The 21,573-nt window shown below is 39.1% G+C and overlaps 1 protein-coding gene across 2 annotated transcripts in view; it reads right to left on the bottom strand.

The window, feature by feature from the left end:
- Positions 1-21,573, bottom strand: part of LOC105836806 (Bardet-Biedl syndrome 4 protein homolog) — a 222,488-nt gene that overhangs the window by 42,177 nt on the left and 158,738 nt on the right. The gene's annotated exons all lie outside the window — the stretch shown is intronic.

Genomic DNA, 21,573 nt, shown 5'->3' with positions numbered 1-21,573 from the left:
GGCTTGTCGCAAATAGTATGACGCACATTTTATGCAAATAACAGGGTTGGATTATCGGGTTTTAAACTTTATTTCTGGGACTTTACTATCTATCTCGAGATGGCGCATTTCTCGTGAAAAAGATTTACCTATTGGATTAATAAAAGGGGCTCGTCGAGAACAGAGAACCAAGTACAATTGCACCATTCACATATGATATTGGACTAATCAGTCCAATATTTCATTTTTGTTGATCTTAATTTCGACAAGATTTGTCCTGTTTTTGCCACAAATTTGCTATCATATTGTGCATGGCAAGGTTTGCCTTGTTTTTGCCACAAATTTGCTATCATGCTATGTACAGCAAGGTTTGCCTTGTTCTTGTTGCAAATTTGTTGTTATGCTTTACTAGCAAATTTTACCCTGTTATTTGCATAAAATATGCGTCATACTATTACAACAAGCCTTGCCAGCAAAAGCTAAGCTTAATGCGGACACACCTTGTCGTAATTTTGCTGGAAAGGTTTGCTCGAGTTTGCGGCAAACTTCGCGCAAAGTTTGCGTCATTTTGCTAGCTGGGTTCATGCCCATGCCAATCTTTGTTTTAGCTTTCATAGCTGCCCAAACGGCAGCAGCAGCAGCTTTCTCTTTTAGAGCCGAATCTTTTGCGATTACACGTCCTAACACTTTCGTGGCAAGTACCTTGTCCGCCGCGTGTTGTTTAGCGAGATTGTTGTTTTGAGAATAAGCAATATCGTGTTTGCGGCACGCTGCGTCCAATGGATTTACGCCCTGATCGCTTCTGGCTAATCGTTTTTTCAAGTGGATTCCCGGGCCACAAAACTGATATCCAGGGATATGTAGCTCGAAAGGAAGCGCCTTTATCAAGCGAACAAACCACAACCCGATGGCATTTGCTTTATCAACGGTGCGGAACCGTTGAAATCAGGAATATCAGAGAGATGTGATAACAACGCGAATATCTTTGCTACTGAACAATTCGCAGTTTTGCACGCATATAAATAGGCGTTCGATTCTACCCTTTTACTTAGTAGAAAATGAGGTTCGTACGACAACCGTTGGCGATACGCGTTACAAATTACGACGACAAATTGTCACTGATGGATGGCAGTGATGAGAAGCGTAAGCATGGTGAAATGCTGCCGAGTACTATACGTGCGATTATTTGCGGACCCTCGAATTGTGGTAAAACCAACGTCATCATAAGCTTGTTGGAAAGTCCGCACGGCGTACGTTTCGAAAACGTGTACGTGTATTCGAAATCGTTGCGACAGCCGAAATATCGATACTTTGAGAATTTGTTAACATCGATCAATGAAATCGGTTACTTTACATTCTCTAATAACAGTGACGTCATTCCTCCGAGCAAGGCGCGTTCAAACCCAATCTTTATCTTTGATGACGTGGCGTGCGATAAGCAAGATACGATAAGAGAAAACTTTTCAGTGGGTAGACACTCAAACGTCGATAATTTTTATCTCTGTCAGACGTATGCTAGAATACCTAAACATCTTATACGTGACAACGCAAACCTACTAATCCTGTTCAAGCAGGATAGTACCAACCTGAAGCATGTATACAACGATCACGTGAATACCGATATGACGTACGATGATTTTTGTACATTGTGTTGCGATTGTTGGCAGCGTGATTATGGATTTCTAATGATAGATAAGGACAGTGAGCTTGCTAACGGACGATATAGAAGAGGATTTAACAAGTTTGCGATACCACGGAACGGTTATTCCGTCATTATCGATACGTCAACGATAAACAAACGTCAACATGGCTGAAAACAAAGATATACGTGAGCGTGAAAAAATCGCAAGGGAAATTGAGAAAACAAGTGAATCAATCCGAAAAAAACATCGCGCCTTAAAGATCGGTAGGATCGAAGAGGATATCGTGATCAAGAGACACTTTGAACCTCTCATTGAACCGCTGCAAAAGATCGTTGACAATTCTAGTACACGGGCAATAAAAGAGGAGCCTCGTGATGTTGAAACGTCGTTTGTCCAGAAAGATACAACAAAGAGTAAGATAAAGAGGAAACGAAAAAACACTTCGATGGATCACACCTTAAACGAATCGTACAAACTTATGCGGCATACGTTAAACGATGCGGTAGTTTTACCATCGATACAGCATGAGCAGCAGCAGCATACGTCAAACAATGCAATGGATTCACCAGCGATAGATTCGCCAGCAATAGCGTCCACGCCGCGTACGGTAGTTGTACAACCGAAGATACCCAAGTCGCTCGAGAACGAAGATGTTTTCGAAACTGCAGACGATTCGTGCAGCAATCGTTCGAAATCGTTTGCAAACACCAGAGGGTCGAAAAGCGTTGTCGCAGCACTTTGGTCCGCTAGGTCAAGAGTACATAGGAGATTTCCTCAGCGGTCATGGTGAAAAAGAGAAAATTATAGATATCGTTTACGGTGTTTATCTGGGCAAGGATGGAATGATGCTTGGTAGTATAAAGTTTGACGTGGATAGCGAAGATAACATAATTGTCGACGGTATGCGATACGTTGGGACATCGGGTCTTTACGAGCTGATCTTTAAGAGATATCCCGATGATTCCCTCTACACAGAAAAAGATAAACGAAAGTATAAAAACATATTGTTGGTTACAAACGCGCATAAACGAAATCACGTTTCACACGGTCGATTATTAAGCAACAACGGATATAAGTATAAATATATAATTGCACCGTTATTAAATGATAAATTTACGATTGGAAAAGAATTACCTAACGTTGTGACATTAAATGATAACGCGATCGATTACGTGCACTGGGATGATCCCAACGAGCTAGTGGATCGCTTACGTTTGCTTGAAGCTTCGCGTCAAGCTGGCCACAATGCACATGATAATGAGATGTTGTCAATAATTGAGGAACTTCGCGAGGCTGACCTTATTATAAATTAACGTTAAACGAACATGAAATAAACATGAAACGAACATGAAACGAACGTGAAAGAACGTGAAAGAACGTGATACGAACGTGAAAAAACGTGAAACCAACGTGAAAGAACATGAAAAGAACGTGAAACGAACGCGAAAGAACATGAAAAAACGTGAAAGAACGTAAAAGAACGTGAAAGAACAAAATAAATCGTAGTGTAATTTCATCACGCGCGTTATTACTTGATCGATAGTTTGCGAAACATGAAATCATCGAAATTCAATAGACGCGTTAGTTCTGAGAGGCTGCGACTCGTCGAGGAACTGCACACTCCAGCAAGAAAAAATTTTCCACGAAGACGTGTTATAGTTCGAGGATACGATGACTTGTGGCAGGCTGATATCGTCGAGATGCATCCGTATTCGCGTTTCAACAAAGGCTATCACTACATACTCACGTGGGCTGTACCACTTAAGAGCAAGGGCGGAAGCGAGACGGCTAACGCTATTGCAAAAATAATTCGAGAGAGTAGTAGACATCCGAAAAACTTGCAAACCGATATGGGGAAGGAGTTTTACAACGCTGATGTGCAGAAACTCTTGAAAAAACATGATATCAATCATTATTCTACGTACTCTGTAATGAAAGCGTCGGTCGTTGAGCGATTCAATCGCACGCTAAAAAACGACATGTGAAAACAGTTTACGTTCAACGGCAATTACAAATAGATCGATATGTTACCGCGTCTCGTGTCTACTTACAATACCCGAAAGCATCGAACAATTGGCATGCAACCCGTTGACGTAACGCCCGCGGTAGCTGAAAGACTCTTGGTTACAGTATACAACGCTATAAAGATTGCCGGTCCAGCGAAATTTAAAGTGGGTGACTCTGTACGCGTAAGCAAGTACAAAACTGTCTTTGAAAAGGGTTATACACCAAATTGGATGACTGAGGTGTTTAAGATCATTAAAGTCCAGCATACCAATCCCGTAACATATCTACTCGAGGATTATCGCAGAAAGTCTATATCTGGAGCATTCTACGAGTACGAATTGCATCGCACGACTCATCCGGATGTATTTCTTGTGGAAAAAGTATTACGCAGGAAGGGTGACGATATCTACCTAAAGTGGTTGGGATTCGATCTATCGCACAATTTATGGATACACAAAGACAATATCATTTAATTCATACAGAAAAAAAAAGTTTATTATAAACATATAAAAGTACAACGTATAAATATACAGATAAATTTTTATGATATGTAAATAAAGAGTATCTTTATTATCCCTCCACCATTCTTAATACATAATATATGTAAGAATCTTTTTCGTACGAGTTTTAGATATATAAAAATACGTGTAAAATATGAAATACAGATAAAGACGCAGAAATATAAAATACATAAAATATGTGTAAAATGTATAATATATACAGTACAAAATGTAAAGCTAAAAATAGATGTAAAATACGCGATATAAAATATATACAAATATGAAATATGTGTTTAATACTAAATATATTACAAAGGTATCCGCCAATGTCCCCACGGCAAAGTCTCGATCGAGTCCGGTACGATATATCGTTTATTGTCGTAATGACTCAGGGCGATTTTCTTTTCGTATACTGTGTATACTTCGTGCAAGTTGGATCTTATGCACGACTGGCGACGTGTTAGTTCGATCTCTTCGCGGAGACAGCGCGTATAATCGTCGAATGTTATAGTTCGCGCGACGACGCTGCTTTTGACACCTTTAGCCTTTTTGGTATCCTTCTTCCCATCCACTCTCATCGCATACATTTTCGCCCTGAGTCCAACAACCTCAGTCATTATCGCACCGTTGTTCTCATCCTTCATTAAACCCGGCACTTTTTTATTTTCAAGAGGCATACCGTACGCATTGCCAATTGGATAATCGCTTGTGTCGAATCTTGTAATATCACGTTTCATATTTTCATAAATATTCTCGCACTCGACATGATATACAAAACTGTCGGTGTTGGTATACATTACTTTGCATTTATCGCGATACAGCGGTAGCATGTACTCGTGGTGAAATTCATACAAACAGATTTTTGAAATGTCGAGTATACACATTTCTACATAGATCGGCTTGTTGAATTTCACCTCGAGATTACGCAATTCGACGGCGATTAAGTTCTTTGAAAATACGCTTCTACTATGAAAATTAGGTCTTGCGATCATTGTCTTCGCGCCATATTGTCCCTCCCATTTTGTTAACAGTTTTACGTCAACGTGATTGCGTACATTTTCCATCATTTTACTAAATACTGCATTGTTCATGAGTTTGTATAAGTTTTTTTCAAAATTGTTTTTTGCGAGGGTTCGAAATCGTGTATTTAATTCTATGTACTCGCGAAGCCATGCAGATTGAGTGAATTGTAGTATACGGTGTATTTGTGTTATGCGAATACCGTGGCGCATGCACTGTTGCAGATTACGATAATGAATGATGTAACGCTTCTTATCGTAAATAGTTGCGAGCAATTTCTCTTCTCGCGTACCGGGCGGTTTGTCACACGTTGGGCAGAAGGGTAAATCGGCGTGCACGTCGTGAAGATGTTGCGGATACTCGAGATCAACTTCGAGAATGTAACCTGTGGGTGAATCCGGAGCGATTGCGTTCACGTCAAAATTTGAGATATCTTCAACCCATTGAAATTTAGCTTAAGGCAAAGGTGGACACATTGCCCATCCATATAAATTATTGACGTCAAAGTACATCAAGTACGACGACGATTTCGATAAGTCGTACGACTGCATATACTTATTATTCGCTCGCGCGTACCTGCCTGAACATTGACTTACAAGGGAACCTCGCGAACTCGAAAATTCAGATTTTAATGAAACTTGGCATAAATGTAGAGGGGGTGAATACATGAATTTAGAAATTTTTAGTTGGTGTCCAAAAACGGTTTGAAGGGGTGAAACCACCCTTCAAAGTAGAGACGATTTTTGCGGTTTTTCGATATATCTCGTAAATTAAACAAAATATAAAAAAATGTTTCATACGAAAGTTTACAGTATAAATACTTTTATTTAACTATGCTATTTATTAAAAAAAAACTTTTTATTTTTTTTTTCGAAAAATGAATAGCATAGTTAAGTTTCATTAAAATCAGAATATACGGGTTTGTTACCTTGTTAGACCTCCACGTATACCGCGCTCAATGAACAGTACCATATTGATATCCGTGAGTAGCTCAAACTTGACACGCGTATGTTTCAGCATAGCGTCCCACGTAAAACTCGGTAACGTGTAGTAATGTGCTGGATCGAGACCATAATTTTGGATACATGTCGCGAAAATTTTCAAAAATATCTGTTAATAATAAAACATCTGTTTTTAAATATAAGTCACTGTATTCATCTAGCGTTTGAATGGAGAATCGCTTCCAGACATTCTCGGCGTGCGCGTAATCGCTCTCGGATACCGTATCACCGGTCAGATTACTGAAAAATGATTCGCGCGGCGGTAAACACGTGTCCTGCAACTTGTCTGCGCAATCCACATACTCATATGGAAATACACCCTTTCGAGTTGATATATATAAATTGAATTCTTCGTTAGATAAATTTGAAAATTCTGAACGTACAATTTTTAATTTAGTGATATTGAGATATGACGCTAATTTATCAAAACTAGTGTTAAGAAATCTGCATGAATCTATAAATCGTAACTGCATGTGTTTTCGTGAGTCTTCTTCGGTGGTATCTTCAACAATTTTGGTAAAAGAAATGTACTTTTTTTTGTTATTGGTAGTAAACTAACGCCACCTTCGAATGCGGTTGCTATTTCTTTAATTATAAAATGTGAATCGTAGCCTGATAAATTGTGAAAAATTATTGGAATGTAATATGAATTTTTGTAATTTAAGTTACAATTTGAATGTGCAGGACCTCGGTATTTACCAGTTAAATAGTAATGATCGCGCACCCGCGTATCATCCGGAGTGAACGAATTATTACAAATATGGCAATGTGTCGCGCTACGGTACGCCTCCCACTGTTTTTCTGACAATGGATTCATGGGAACATTAGCGGATAAACGCGTCTTAACGTTATATGACAATTCTTGTACAAAGGGAAGTCGCTCCTTGTTGTTTGGATTATGGAACTTTAACCACTTGTCCTTCTCATTGGGTAATAGAATGGTGCAGTCATTCATCCGATTGCAATCCACAATGTGAGATTGTAACTTTTCTTCAGAATCGAAATAGTGCAGGCATCTGCGAATAGCAAAAAAAAAAATTAATTTATTATCATTTGATTAAAAGAAAAAAAAAGAATTATAAACATGTTTATAAAAGAATTATTACTTACCGATCGCAAATGTATTTTTTCCCATTGTGTTTGCTCAATTGCGAGCTTATAAGCCGGGAGAGATTTTTTATGGTCGTAAAGTGTCCCACGTTGCCTTCCTCGTCTTGCATGTGTAATAAATTGATATGCTTCTCCTTCTTCTCACTTGGGAGTCGTAGGGGGACAAATCTATCTTCTTCGATGCCGTATACGTTGATGGAAATATTGTTATTAAATCGCTCGAATTTTTTAATGTCTTTCAGAGCAAATGGAAAATCAATATCTCCGAAATTTAAAACCGTACTGTAATGAAGGTACGACGACACTCTTTCACTATTTCTTTCTGCAGGATGTAGAACGGCAACTACCGACCATGCGAAGCATTGTCTTCAGATTGTACATTGATTATCGCTTTTTTCAGCATAATAGGTCGTGGTAATGTAAAATGACATCCCGCACGCATAGAATGGTACTTATTTATATTAATAGTTAAATTTAGAATGCGTGATAACGCCCACCCACTACCGCGTTCTTAGAATTCTTCTAGCAATGCTAACGTAGGCTCGATAACGTACCATTCATTTAAATCTGATAATTAAAAGAGTGCATAATTTTTTGTATTTACACTCTTGTGTGTGTGTGTGTGTGTGTATGTGTGTGTGTGTGTGTGTGTGTGTGTGTGTGTGTGTGTGTGTGTGTGTGTGTGTGTGTGTGTGTGTGTGTGTGTGTGTGTGTTAGCACGTTTATCCCCCGCTACAAATTCACCATTGAACACGGTGTTCACTTTTACACTACCATGTTTGTCTATTACCTCCCGCACTCGCTCGAGCACAATGTCTTTAGCATCTTTTAGAAAATGACGAGGTTCGATGTGACGCACGTTAATCACCGGTTAAGATACAACTCTCGAATGCAGTATCTATTTCACGCCACCCAAGTCTTACGTTATTGCTATCATCACTAGTGCTAGCGTAATTGCCACCGACGTGCATAAAACGTCTTTCCAGCACTTTTTCACCCGCGAGTCAAGCGATTCTTGCCACCAAAGATTGTCTCTGTCCAATGCCAAGTCGAGGACGCTTGGCACGATTACGTTCCTCGAGTTGTTCGATGCACTCCTCACATGATTGCAACTATGTAAAGAATTCATCCAATGTAGTGACTCTGTTTGCTTGTTCTAAAAATTCACGTTTCATTCGTTCGAAATTTGCCATTTTATGGAAAAACTGAAGTAGGTATAAGAGGCCGGTATCGCTCCATGGGGCAACGAGCGGGGTGCGGGGCGCGGGGGATATTTGTAGGCGCGGGGGATGACGTCTCGCGGAAGCGGGGGAAGAACCGGACCGCATAAGGGTCCGTTTGGGGAGGGAGGGGGAAGGGACCGCAATAAAACCCTGCCCTAGATACTTGTCAACAAGGTGTCTCATTAGGAAACGACCTTAGATCAGTATCGATAATCTTTATTAAGAAAACAATTTTTCGGGCTGCCGTTTATTTAATATTGTTTGCCTCGTCGGTGCCGATTTTTTCACAATAAGCACCTTTTTCTTCTTTGAAGAAGGAGCTGCAATAAAACCTGCTCTAGATACTTGGCACTTATTAGAAGACAACCGTATAAATGTCAATGTGATATTTTTATTAGGAAACCGATTTTTGCTGCTGTCACTTTCCTAATATTTTTTGCCAAAGAAAAAAACTTTAATGTCTCGTCGGCGCTAAATTTTTATTGAGGCATCATTTCCTTCTATTGTCATGACCCTTGGATACTTCTGTCTGCGGGAAGGTACATAGTGGTGTAGGAGATGATTATGATGTTACATAGAGAGTAGGGATGCATTTTCCCGTATTTTTGGAGACCGCAGTAAGTTTCGTTTTGTCGAATCTCTTCAGTATAGTTTCAAGATGCAACCGGTAACAATTGAATATCCTACTCAAGGTGTAAGTATAAGTGTTAGTGCAAGTGTATGTGCAGTGCAATGTGTAAACAAGTAAATAATAATATTTTTTTTAGTACGTGTACGTAGACGGGACGCCGCAGCAGCGGCTCTTACTCTACAATAGACTAGATGTAGAGATACCTAGTAGCAGCAGCACTGTTACAACCATTCCCCTAGGAGGAGGCGGATTGATTTCCATTCGCGAGCCCATAGAACAACAAGTAAGTTTTAATATATATAAAGTATATGTAATTAAATATAAAAGAATTTTTAAAAAATATAATTTTTTAGCGTACAATTTATCCTGAAGATATCCGTATACGCGGATACATTAATGTAAAAGAAAAATTCTGGAAAAGATATTTTTGAAATAACAACAGACAATGGAACGACAATTTCCTTGATCACTCGTATGGACAGTTTGGAATGGCGGACGTGTTTGACTTGCGGCGTCTATTTGACACGATACCGCTCATGGATCCAGACCAAGAGTTCTGGATCTAATTATTAAAATATTTGTTATATTTTTTTTATAAATGTGTACTAATGTACTAATATGTACAATATGTAGAACAATAATAAATGTATTAAATATATTTTTGTTCTTATATATTTTTGATTTTCCTTTCACACTTTTCCATCCCTCACAATACTACCCTTGCATGCGCACAGTCAGGCATGCTCGTTTCAAGATGGGGGTATAGGCATACGTAGAAAAGAAAAAACGGAGACGTTGAAAAGGGACGGACGATATAACAGGTATTTTCTTCTCTCCCACACACAGGTGTGCCTTACCCCCCACTCTTGAAATTTGGGACAATCCTCGGTCTAGAACTAGATATACTATGTCTATGCGCCCAATACTATCCTCCCACCCGTCGCGGTACTTACCTATCCTCTCGTTCTTTCTCTTTCATGCGCTCCCTTCTCTCACTCTTTCGTGCGCTCTCCTTCTCTCGCTTTTTCAAAATCGTATGTTCTCGCTCCCACCCATCACGATGTTATTCTCGCTCTAACTCCCACCCATCTCAGTTATCCTATTCTCTCACTCCACTATCATGGTACTATTTTTGCTCTAACTCCCACCCGTCTGGGATACTATTCTCTCGCTCCCACCTATCGCGGTAATATCCTATTCACCTATATATGTAATGGTTATATTATCCCTTATTTTAAAACAATGCGTTATATAAGTAAATAAATATTTGTGATTTATTTTTTATAATATTTATATTTTATTTGTATTTTATAATTACAATTATAATAAAATATATAAAAATATTTGTGTTTATGTGTATATTTACATTGTGTATATTTACATAATTGAAATTTATTAAAAGCAATAAGTTTATAACACATAAGTTTTTACTGGTTAAAAAATATTTAACACTATTAAATAATAAAATTAAATTAAATCAATGGCGGGCCGCAGCGTCTGCTTGAAGGTAACCCTCTACGGCAGCGACCCGACGCGTCGCGACGGCTGTTTGAAGGCACCCCTTACGACGACGACGACCCGGCGGATTCTTAAAAGCAGCATTGAATTGTGTGTGTTTTCTGAAAAAAGAAAGTCAACGAACGTCAATACGAACGTCAACGAACGTCAACAAACGTCAATATGAACGTCAACAAACGTCAATACGAACGTCAACGAACGTCAACAAACGTAAACGAACGTGACACGAACGTGAACAAACGTGAACGAACGTGAAACAAACGTGAACGAACGTGAAACAAACTTAAAACAAACGTGTACGAACGTGAGCGAACATAAACGAACGTTGACAAACGTCAATACGAACGTCAACAAACGTCAACGAACGTCAACGAATGTCAATATGAACGTCAACGAACGTCAACGAACGTCAACGAACGTAAAACAAACTTAAAACAAACGTGAACGAACGTGAGCGAACATGAACGAACGTGAAACAAACGTCAACAAACGTCAACGAACGTCAACCAACGTCAAGGAACTTGAAATGAACGTGAACGAACGTAAAATAAACGTGAATAAACATAAAACAAACGTGAACAAACGTGAACGCACTTGAAACGAACGTCAACAAACGTCAACCAACGTCAAGGAACTTGAAACGAACGTGAAACAAACGTCAACGAACGTGAAACAAACTTAAAACAAACGTGAACAAACGTGAACAAACGTGAACGAACGTGAACGAACGTGAAACAAACGTCAACGAACGTCAACAAACGTCAACCAACGTCAAGGAACTTGAAACGAACGTGAAACAAACGTCAACGAACGTCAACAAACGTCAACGAACGTGAAACAAACTTAAAACAAACATGTACGAACGTGAGCGAACATAAACGAACGTTGACAAATGTCAATACGAACGTCAACGAATGTCAATATGAACGTCAACAAACGTCAATACGAACGTCAACGAACGTGAAACAAACTTAAAACAAACGTGAACGAACGTGAAACAAACGTCAACGAACGTCAACAAACGTCAACCAACGTCAAGGAACTTGAAATGAACGTGAACGAACGTAAAATAAACGTGAATAAACATAAAACAAACGTGAACAAACGTGAACGCACTTGAAACGAACGTCAACAAACGTCAACCAACGTCAAGGAACTTGAAACGAACGTGAAACAAACGTCAACGAACGTGAAACAAACTTAAAACAAACGTGAACGAACGTGAGCGAACATAAACGAACGTTGACAAACGTCAATACGAACGTCAACGAACGTCAACGAACGTCAACGAATGTCAAAATGAACGTCAACAAACGTCAATACGAACGTCAACGAACGTCAACGAACGTGAAATAAACTTAAAACAAACGTGAACGAACGTGAGCGAACATGAACGAACGTGAAACAAACGTCAACGAACGTCAACAAACGTCAACCAACGTCAAGGAACTTGAAATGAACGTGAACGAACGTAAAATAAACGTGAATAAACATAAAACAAACGTGAACAAACGTGAACGCACTTGAAACGAACGTCAACGAACGTCAACAAACGTCAACACGAACGTCAACAAACGTTAACAAATGTCAAAGAACGTCAATAAAGTTTAAAAAACGAAATAATTTGTAGTGTAATTTCATCGTGCGCGTCATCTAATCGATTGTGTGCGAAACATGAGAGCCTCGAAATCAGATCGATACGTTAATTCCGAGAGACGACTCGTCGAGGAACTGCACGCTCCGGCTAGAAAAAATTTTCCACGAAGACGCGTCATAGTTCGGGGATACGATGACCTGTGGCAGGCAGATATCGTTGAGATGCATTCATACTCGCGTTTCAACAAAGGCTACCATTACATACTCACTGTCATCGATGTATTGAGCAAGTATGCGTGGGCTTTACCGCTCAAGACCAAGAGCGGAAACGAGACGGCTAATGCTATCACCAAGATAATTCGAGAGAGCGGCAGACATCCGAAAAACTTGCAAACCGATATGGGGAAGGAGTTTTATAACGCCGAAGTGCAGAAACTCTTGAAGAAACATGACATTAATCATTACTCTACGTACTCCGTAATGAAGGCGTCGGTCGTCGAGCGGTTCAATCGCACATTGAAAAACGACATGTGGAAGATGTTTACGCTCAACGGTAATTACAAGTGGTTTGACCTGTTACCACGTCTCGTGTCGAATTACAACGCTCGGAAGCACCGAACAGTCGGCATGCGACCCGTTGACGTAACCCCCGCTGTGACTGAAAGACTTTTGGCTACGGTATACGGCGCGATAAAGATCGCAGGTCCGGGGAAATTTAGAGTGGACGATTCGGTACGCGTAAGCAAGTACAAGACAATCTTTGAAAAGGGTTACACACCGAATTGGACAACTGAGGTGTTTAAGATCGTTAAAGTGCAGCGTACCAATCCCGTACGCTTTTTACTTATTTACTCGAGGATTATCGCGGAACAACTATCGCTGGAGCGTTCTACGAACACGAATTGCATCGCGCGTCTCACCCTGACGTGTATCTTGTGGAGAAAGTATTGCGCAGAAAGGGAGACAAGGTCTATGTAAAGTGGCTGGGATTTGATGGATCACACAATTCTTGGATAAACAAAAACAATGTAATTTGATGCGTTCAAAAAACATTTTTATTGTAAACGTATAAAAATACAATGTATACAATATATAAATAAATTGTATGACATACATGAAGCATCTTTATTATCCTTCCATTACATCATTATTTATAATACATTCTTTAAATATTAATTCGCACAGGTTTTTAATATAAAAATATAGCACGCATGAAATATAAAATGTAAATTATGTGTAAAATATATATATAACATAAAGCGTAAAATGTAAAATTATAAAATACGCGTAAAATTTAAAATACATAAAATGTAATCTATAAAATACGTGAAACGCAAAATGTACAATTAAAAAAAATATATGTAATGTGAAATACATGATATAACAAGTACAAAACGTATAAAAGAAAAACGTATTTATAATGGTATCTGATAATGTCCCCACGGTAATGTATTGGTCGAATCCGGTACAAGATACCGTTTATCGTCGTAAGGACTCAGGGTAATTTTTTTTTTCCGATACCGTATATACTTGGTGTAGTTTAGATCTTATACACGACTGGCGACGTGTCAACTCGATCTCTTCGTTGAGACAGCGCGTATAATCATTGATGGATATAGTTCGTGTCACAACATTGCTTTTTACACCTTTAGCCTTTTTATGTCCTTTTTTCCATTCACCTTTAACGCATACATTTTTGCCCTAATTTCATATCTTCGAAATTTCCAATTGCGTTGAAAGACATTGGAAAATTCGAGAGACTCAATAATGTGTCAGTCAACGTTTATGGGATCAAAAAGGACAGAATCGAAAAATATAAAATTCTTCCACTGTGGCTCTCCGACGTGAAGAAAGAGAAGCACGTCAATTTATTATACGTGCAAGATCCGGGTGACGACAACATGGGCCATTTCGCGTGGATAAAAAATTTGTCCCGCCTCGTGAGCTTACAATTGAGCAAAAAGGAGCACAAAAAATACATTTGCGATCGGTAAGTAATAATTCTTGTATAAAATGTGTTTATAAATTTTTATTTAAAACATAAAATAAAAGCATGTTTAAATTTTTACAGGTGTTTACACTATTTTAGTTCTGAGAAAAAGTTGGATGCCCACGGCATAGATTGCACAGCGTTGAATAACTGTGCCATAATATTACCTAACGAGGACGACAAGTGGCTCCGGTTCGAGAATTATAATAACAAGGAACGACTTCCCTTCGACGTCTATGCTAATTTGGAGTGCGTACTGCGGAAAACAGAACCGGATACAGACAACGCGTCATACACATACCAGCATCACCAGGTATTCAGCATTGGATATTACATGCGATGTTCGTACGATGCGTCGTTATCCATGTATCGGTTTCGCCGCAGTAATGATTGTGTCGCGTGGTTCGTCGAACAACTAAAAGAATTGGCTCATAGTGTAAATAACATATTATCTGCTAATGTCCCCATGACAGATTTAACGCGAGACGAGTGGGATGCATACCGTAGCGCGACACATTGTTACATTTGCGAAGAACCGTTTGCGCCAGACGATAGACGAGTACGCGATCATTGCCACATAACCGGTAGATATCGAGGTCTCGCGCATTCAAATTGTAATCTAAATTACAAAAATTCGTTTTACATTCCAATAATATTTCATAATTTATCCGGCTACGATGCGCATTTTATTATTAAAGATATAGCCGCAGCGTTTAAAGGGGAAATAGACTTGCTTCCCATCACAAAAGAAAAATACATTTCGTTTACTTATAAATATGTTAAAAGTACAGAAGAACACAAAAATGGTTGGAGAAAATGCATAAAATTACGTTTTATTGATTCATATAAATTTCTTAATACGAGTCTGGATAAATTAGCATCGTTTTTAAATAAGGACAGACTTCAAATTTTACAATCTGAATTTAAAGACATATCAGCTGAAAAATTCAATTTATTAACACGGAAGGAAGTATTCCCATACGAATACGTTGACTGTGTTGAAAAGTTGGAGGAAACGTGTTTACCGTCACGCGAATCATTTTATAGTTCTCTAACCGGTAACACGGTATCTGAGAACGATTACTCTCATGCTATTAACGTATAACAACGGTTCTCCGTTCAAACGCTAGGTGAATATAGCGACATGTATCTCAAAATTGATGTTTTGTTGTTAGCCGACATTTTTGAAAATTTTCGCGATAAATGTATGGGAAGTTATGGACTCGATCCCGCGCATTATTACACTCTCCCCGGATACACGTGGGATGCTATGTTAAAGTACACGAAAATTACTTTTGAATTGCTTACAGACATTGATATGGTCATGTTTATCGAACGCGGTGGCCTTAGTCAATGTTCTGGTAGATACGCACAGGCTAACAACAAGTACATGCAGTCGTATGATCCATTGAAACCGTCATCGTATCTAATATACTTTGATGTGAACAATTTATACGGATGGGCAATGTGTCAACCGCTGCCGTATAGAGATTTTCGATGGGTCAACGACGTGTCCAATTTTGATGTATTATCAATCGCGCACGATTCACCAACAGGCTATATCCTCGAGGTCGACCTTGAGTATCCACAACATCTTCATGACGCGCACACCGATCTACCCTTCTGCACCACGCGCGATAAGCCGCCCGGTATGCGACAGGAGAAACTTCTCGCGACGCTTTACGATAAAAAGCGTTACGTCATCCATTATCGTAACTTGCAGCAGTGCATGCGCCACGGTCTTCGCGTAACGCAGATACACCGCATATTACAATTCGAGCAATCTCCATGGCTCTGCAAATACATAGAACTGAATACACAGTTCCGAACCCATGCAAAAAATAATTTTGAAAACAATTTATATAAACTAATGAATAATGCAGTATTTGGCAAAACCATAGAGAATGTGCGCAATCGCGTCAATGTAAAATTGCTAACAAAGTGGAAGGGTAGATATGGTACGAAGGCAATGATCGCTAAACCAAATTTTCATAGTCGTAGTATTTTTGCGGAAAATCTTATTGCTATTGAATTGCGTAATCTCGAAGTGAAATTCTATAAACCTATTTACGTGGGCATGTGCATACTCAATATTTCTAAAACATGTTTATATGAATTTCACTACGAGTACATGATGCCTTTGTATCGTGACAAATCTAGAGTTATGTACACTGACACAGACAGCCTCATTTATTACATTCAATGTGAAAACATATATGAAAACATGAGGCGTGACATACATAGATTTGACACGAGCGAGTATCCGATCGACAATGCGTATGGTATCCCTCTCAGTAACAAAAAAGTGCCGGGCCTGATGAAGGATGAGAATAATGGCGCCATTATGACCGAATTCGTGGGACTTAGGGCAAAAATGTATGCGTTAAAGGTGAATGGAAAAAAGGACACAAAAAAGGCTAAAGGTGTAAAAAGCAATGTTGTGACACGAACCATATCCATCGATGATTATACGCGCTGTCTCAACGAAGAGATCGAGTTGACACGTCGCCAGTCGTGTATAAGATCTAAACTACACCAAGTATATACGGTATCGGAAAAAAAAATTACCCTGAGTCCTTACGACGATAAACGGTATCTTGTACCGGATTCGACCAATACATTACCGTGGGGACATTATCAGATACCATTATAAATACGTTTTTCTTTTATACGTTTTGTACTTGTTATATCATGTATTTCACATTACATATATTTTTTTTAATTGTACATTTTGCGTTTCACGTATTTTATAGATTACATTTTATGTATTTTAAATTTTACGCGTATTTTATAATTTTACATTTTACGCTTTATGTTATATACCAGGTCCGTAACTTTAAAATGCGGGTTTTTTTCCAAGAGATGGAGCACAAAGCCTATAGATGCTGGTGTCATAACCAATATGTCATTTTGTAGCTTCAATGATAGTTAGCTTCAAAACGCCATATTTGTTTAAACGTTTAAGTGTTAGTAGCATTTTTTTTTTCGGTGGTAAACATGTCGAGTTTTGAGCCGAACAAAGAGCATTTGCGGCACGTGCTGATTTTCTTATTCAATCAGAAGAAAAAAGCAGCGGAAGCACATCGAATACTTGTGGAAACATACGGTGCACATACTCTATCTGTCGATACTTGCGACCGGTGGTTTAAACGATTCAGAAGTGGTGTTTTTGATGTCAGTGACAAAGAACATGAAAATCGACCGAAAAAGTTTGAAGACACCGAATTGCAAGCTGAAACCTGGCGAAACAGTTAATACTGATCGCTACCGACAACAAATGATCAATTTGAATTATGCGTTGGTCAAAAAACGACCAGAATGGGCTCAAAGGCATGGGAAGATGATTTTACTGCATGACAACACACCCAGTCACACAGCCAAACTGGTTAAAAACACTCTGGCAGCACTTGGATGGAAAATATTACCTTACCCGCCGTACTCACCAGACCTTGCTCCTTCCAACTACCACCTGTTTTCATCTATGGGACACTCACTTGCCGAGCAGCATTTCCATTCTTATGAAGACGTCCAAAAATGACTCGACGACTGGTTTGGCTCGCGCAACTTTCAATTCTTTTGGAATGGCATCCATAATTTGCCTACTAGATGGCAAAAATATGTAGAAAGCGAGGGCCGATATTTTGAATAAAATATATTTTTCCATTTTTTCTAAATTATTGCGTATTTTTATTAAAAAAACCCGCATTTTAAAGTTACAGAACTGGTATATTTTACACAAAATTTACATTTTATATTTCATGCGTGCTATATTTTTATATTAAAAACCTGTGCGAATTAATATTTAAAGAATGTATTATAAATAATGATGTAATGGAAGGATAATAAAGATGCTTCATGTATGTCATACAATTTATTTATATATTGTATACATTGTATTTTTATACGTTTACAATAAAAATGTTTTTTGAACGCATCAAATTACATTGTTTTTGTTTATCCAAGAATTGTGTGATCCATCAAATCCCAGCCACTTTACATAGACCTTGTCTCCCTTTCTGCGCAATACTTTCTCCACAAGATACACGTCAGGGTGAGACGCGCGATGCAATTCGTGTTCGTAGAACGCTCCAGCGATAGTTGTTCCGCGATAATCCTCGAGTAAATAAGTAAAAAGCGTACGGGATTGGTACGCTGCACTTTAACGATCTTAAACACCTCAGTTGTCCAATTCGGTGTGTAACCCTTTTCAAAGATTGTCTTGTACTTGCTTACGCGTACCGAATCGTCCACTCTAAATTTCCCCGGACCTGCGATCTTTATCGCGCCGTATACCGTAGCCAAAAGTCTTTCAGTCACAGCGGGGGTTACGTCAACGGGTCGCATGCCGACTGTTCGGTGCTTCCGAGCGTTGTAATTCGACACGAGACGTGGTAACAGGTCAAACCACTTGTAATTACCGTTGAGCGTAAACATCTTCCACATGTCGTTTTTCAATGTGCGATTGAACCGCTCGACGACCGACGCCTTCATTACGGAGTACGTAGAGTAATGATTAATGTCATGTTTCTTCAAGAGTTTCTGCACTTCGGCGTTATAAAACTCCTTCCCCATATCGGTTTGCAAGTTTTTCGGATGTCTGCCGCTCTCTCGAATTATCTTGGTGATAGCATTAGCCGTCTCGTTTCCGCTCTTGGTCTTGAGCGGTAAAGCCCACGCATACTTGCTCAATACATCGATGACAGTGAGTATGTAATGGTAGCCTTTGTTGAAACGCGAGTATGAATGCATCTCAACGATATCTGCCTGCCACAGGTCATCGTATCCCCGAACTATGACGCGTCTTCGTGGAAAATTTTTTCTAGCCGGAGCGTGCAGTTCCTCGACGAGTCGTCTCTCGGAATTAACGTATCGATCTGATTTCGAGGCTCTCATGTTTCGCACACAATCGATTAGATGACGCGCACGATGAAATTACACTACAAATTATTTCGTTTTTTAAACTTTATTGACGTTCTTTGACATTTGTTAACGTTTGTTGACGTTCGTGTTGACGTTTGTTGACGTTCGTTGACGTTCGTTTCAAGTGCGTTCACGTTTGTTCACGTTTGTTTTATGTTTATTCACGTTTATTTTACGTTCGTTCACGTTCATTTCAAGTTCCTTGACGTTGGTTGACGTTTGTTGACGTTCGTTGACGTTTGTTTCACGTTCGTTCATGTTCGCTCACGTTCGTTCACGTTTGTTTTAAGTTTATTTCACGTTCGTTGACGTTCGTTGACGTTCGTATTGACGTTTGTTGACGTTCATTTTGACATTCGTTGACGTTCGTTGACGTTCGTTGACGTTCGTATTGACGTTTGTCAACGTTCGTTTATGTTCGCTCACGTTCGTTCACGTTTGTTTTAAGTTTGTTTCACGTTCGTTGACGTTTGTTTCACGTTCGTTTCAAGTTCCTTGACGTTGGTTGACGTTTGTTGACGTTCGTTTCAAGTGCGTTCACGTTTGTTCACGTTTGTTTTATGTTTATTCACGTTTATTTTACGTTCGTTCACGTTCATTTCAAGTTCCTTGACGTTGGTTGACGTTTGTTGACGTTCGTTGACGTTTGTTTCACGTTCGTTCACGTTTGTTTTAAGTTTGTTTCACGTTCGTTGACGTTCGTATTGACGTTTGTTGACGTTCATATTGACATTCGTTGACGTTCGTATTGACATTTGTCAACGTTCGTTTATGTTCGCTCACGTTCGTACATGTTTGTTTTAAGTTTGTTTCACGTTCGTTGACGTTTGTTGACGTTCGTTGACGTTTGTTTCACGTTCGTTTCAAGTTCCTTGACGTTGGTTGACGTTTGTTGACGTTCGTTGACGTTTGTTTCACGTTCGTTCACGTTCGTTCACGTTTGTTCACGTTTGTTCACGTTTGTTTTAAGTTTGTTTCACGTTCGTTGACGTTTGTTTCACGTTCGTTTCAAGTTCCTTGACGTTGGTTGACGTTTGTTGACGTTCGTTTCAAGTGCGTTCACGTTTGTTCACGTTTGTTTTATGTTTATTCACGTTTATTTTACGTTCGTTCACGTTCATTTCAAGTTCCTTGACGTTGGTTGACGTTCGTTGACGTTTGTTGACGTTTGTTTCACGTTCGTTCATGTTCGCTCACGTTCGTTCACGTTTGTTTTAAGTTTGTTTTACGTTCGTTGACGTTCGTTGACGTTCGTTGACGTTCATATTGACATTCGTTGACGTTCGTTGACGTTTGTTGACGTTCGTATTGACGTTTGTCAACGTTCGTTTATGTTCGCTCACGTTCGTACACGTTTGTTTTAAGTTTGTTTCACGTTCGTTCACGTTTGTTTCACGTTCGTTCACGTTTGTTCACGTTCGTGTCACGTTCGTTTACGTTTGTTGACGTTCGTTGACGTTCGTATTGACGTTTGTTGACGTTCATATTGACGTTTGTTGACGTTCGTTGACGTTCGTATTGACGTTCGTTGACTTTCTTTTTTCAGAAAACACACACAATTCAATGCTGCTTTTAAGAATCCGCCGGGTCGTCGTCGTCGTAAGGGGTGCCTTCAAACAGCCGTCGCGACGCGTCGGGTCGCTGCCGTAGAGGGTTACCTTCAAGCAGACGCTGCGGCCCGCCATTGATTTAATTTAATTTTATTATTTAATAGTGTTAAATATTTTTTAACCAGTAAAAACTTATGTGTTATAAACTTATTGCTTTTAATAAATTTCAATTATGTAAATATACACAATGTAAATATACACATAAACACAAATATTTTTATATATTTTATTATAATTGTAATTATAAAATACAAATAAAATATAAATATTATAAAAAATAAATCACAAATATTTATTTACTTATATAACGCATTGTTTTAAAATAAGGGATAATATAACCATTACATATATAGGTGAATAGGATATTACCGCGATAGGTGGGAGCGAGAGAATAGTATCCCAGACGGGTGGGAGTTAGAGCAAAAATAGTACCATGATAGTGGAGTGAGAGAATAGGATAACTGAGATGGGTGGGAGTTAGAGCGAGAATAACATCGTGATGGGTGGGAGCGAGAACATACGATTTTGAAAAAGCGAGAGAAGGAGAGCGCACGAAAGAGTGAGAGAAGGGAGCGCATGAAAGAGAAAGAACGAGAGGATAGGTAAGTACCGCGACGGGTGGGAGGATAGTATTGGGCGCATAGACATAGTATATCTAGTTCTAGACCGAGGATTGTCCCAAATTTCAAGAGTGGGGGGTAAGGCACACCTGTGTGTGGGAGAGAAGAAAATACCTGTTATATCGTCCGTCCCTTTTCAACGTCTCCGTTTTTTCTTTTCTACGTATGCCTATACCCCCATCTTGAAACGAGCATGCCTGACTGT

Source organism: Monomorium pharaonis, chromosome 8 (genome assembly GCF_013373865.1).
Source record: "Monomorium pharaonis isolate MP-MQ-018 chromosome 8, ASM1337386v2, whole genome shotgun sequence".
Lineage (NCBI taxonomy): Eukaryota > Metazoa > Arthropoda > Insecta > Hymenoptera > Formicidae > Monomorium > Monomorium pharaonis.
Note: the sequence above shows the minus strand (reverse complement) of the source record. Positions and strands in the feature narration are given on the sequence as shown.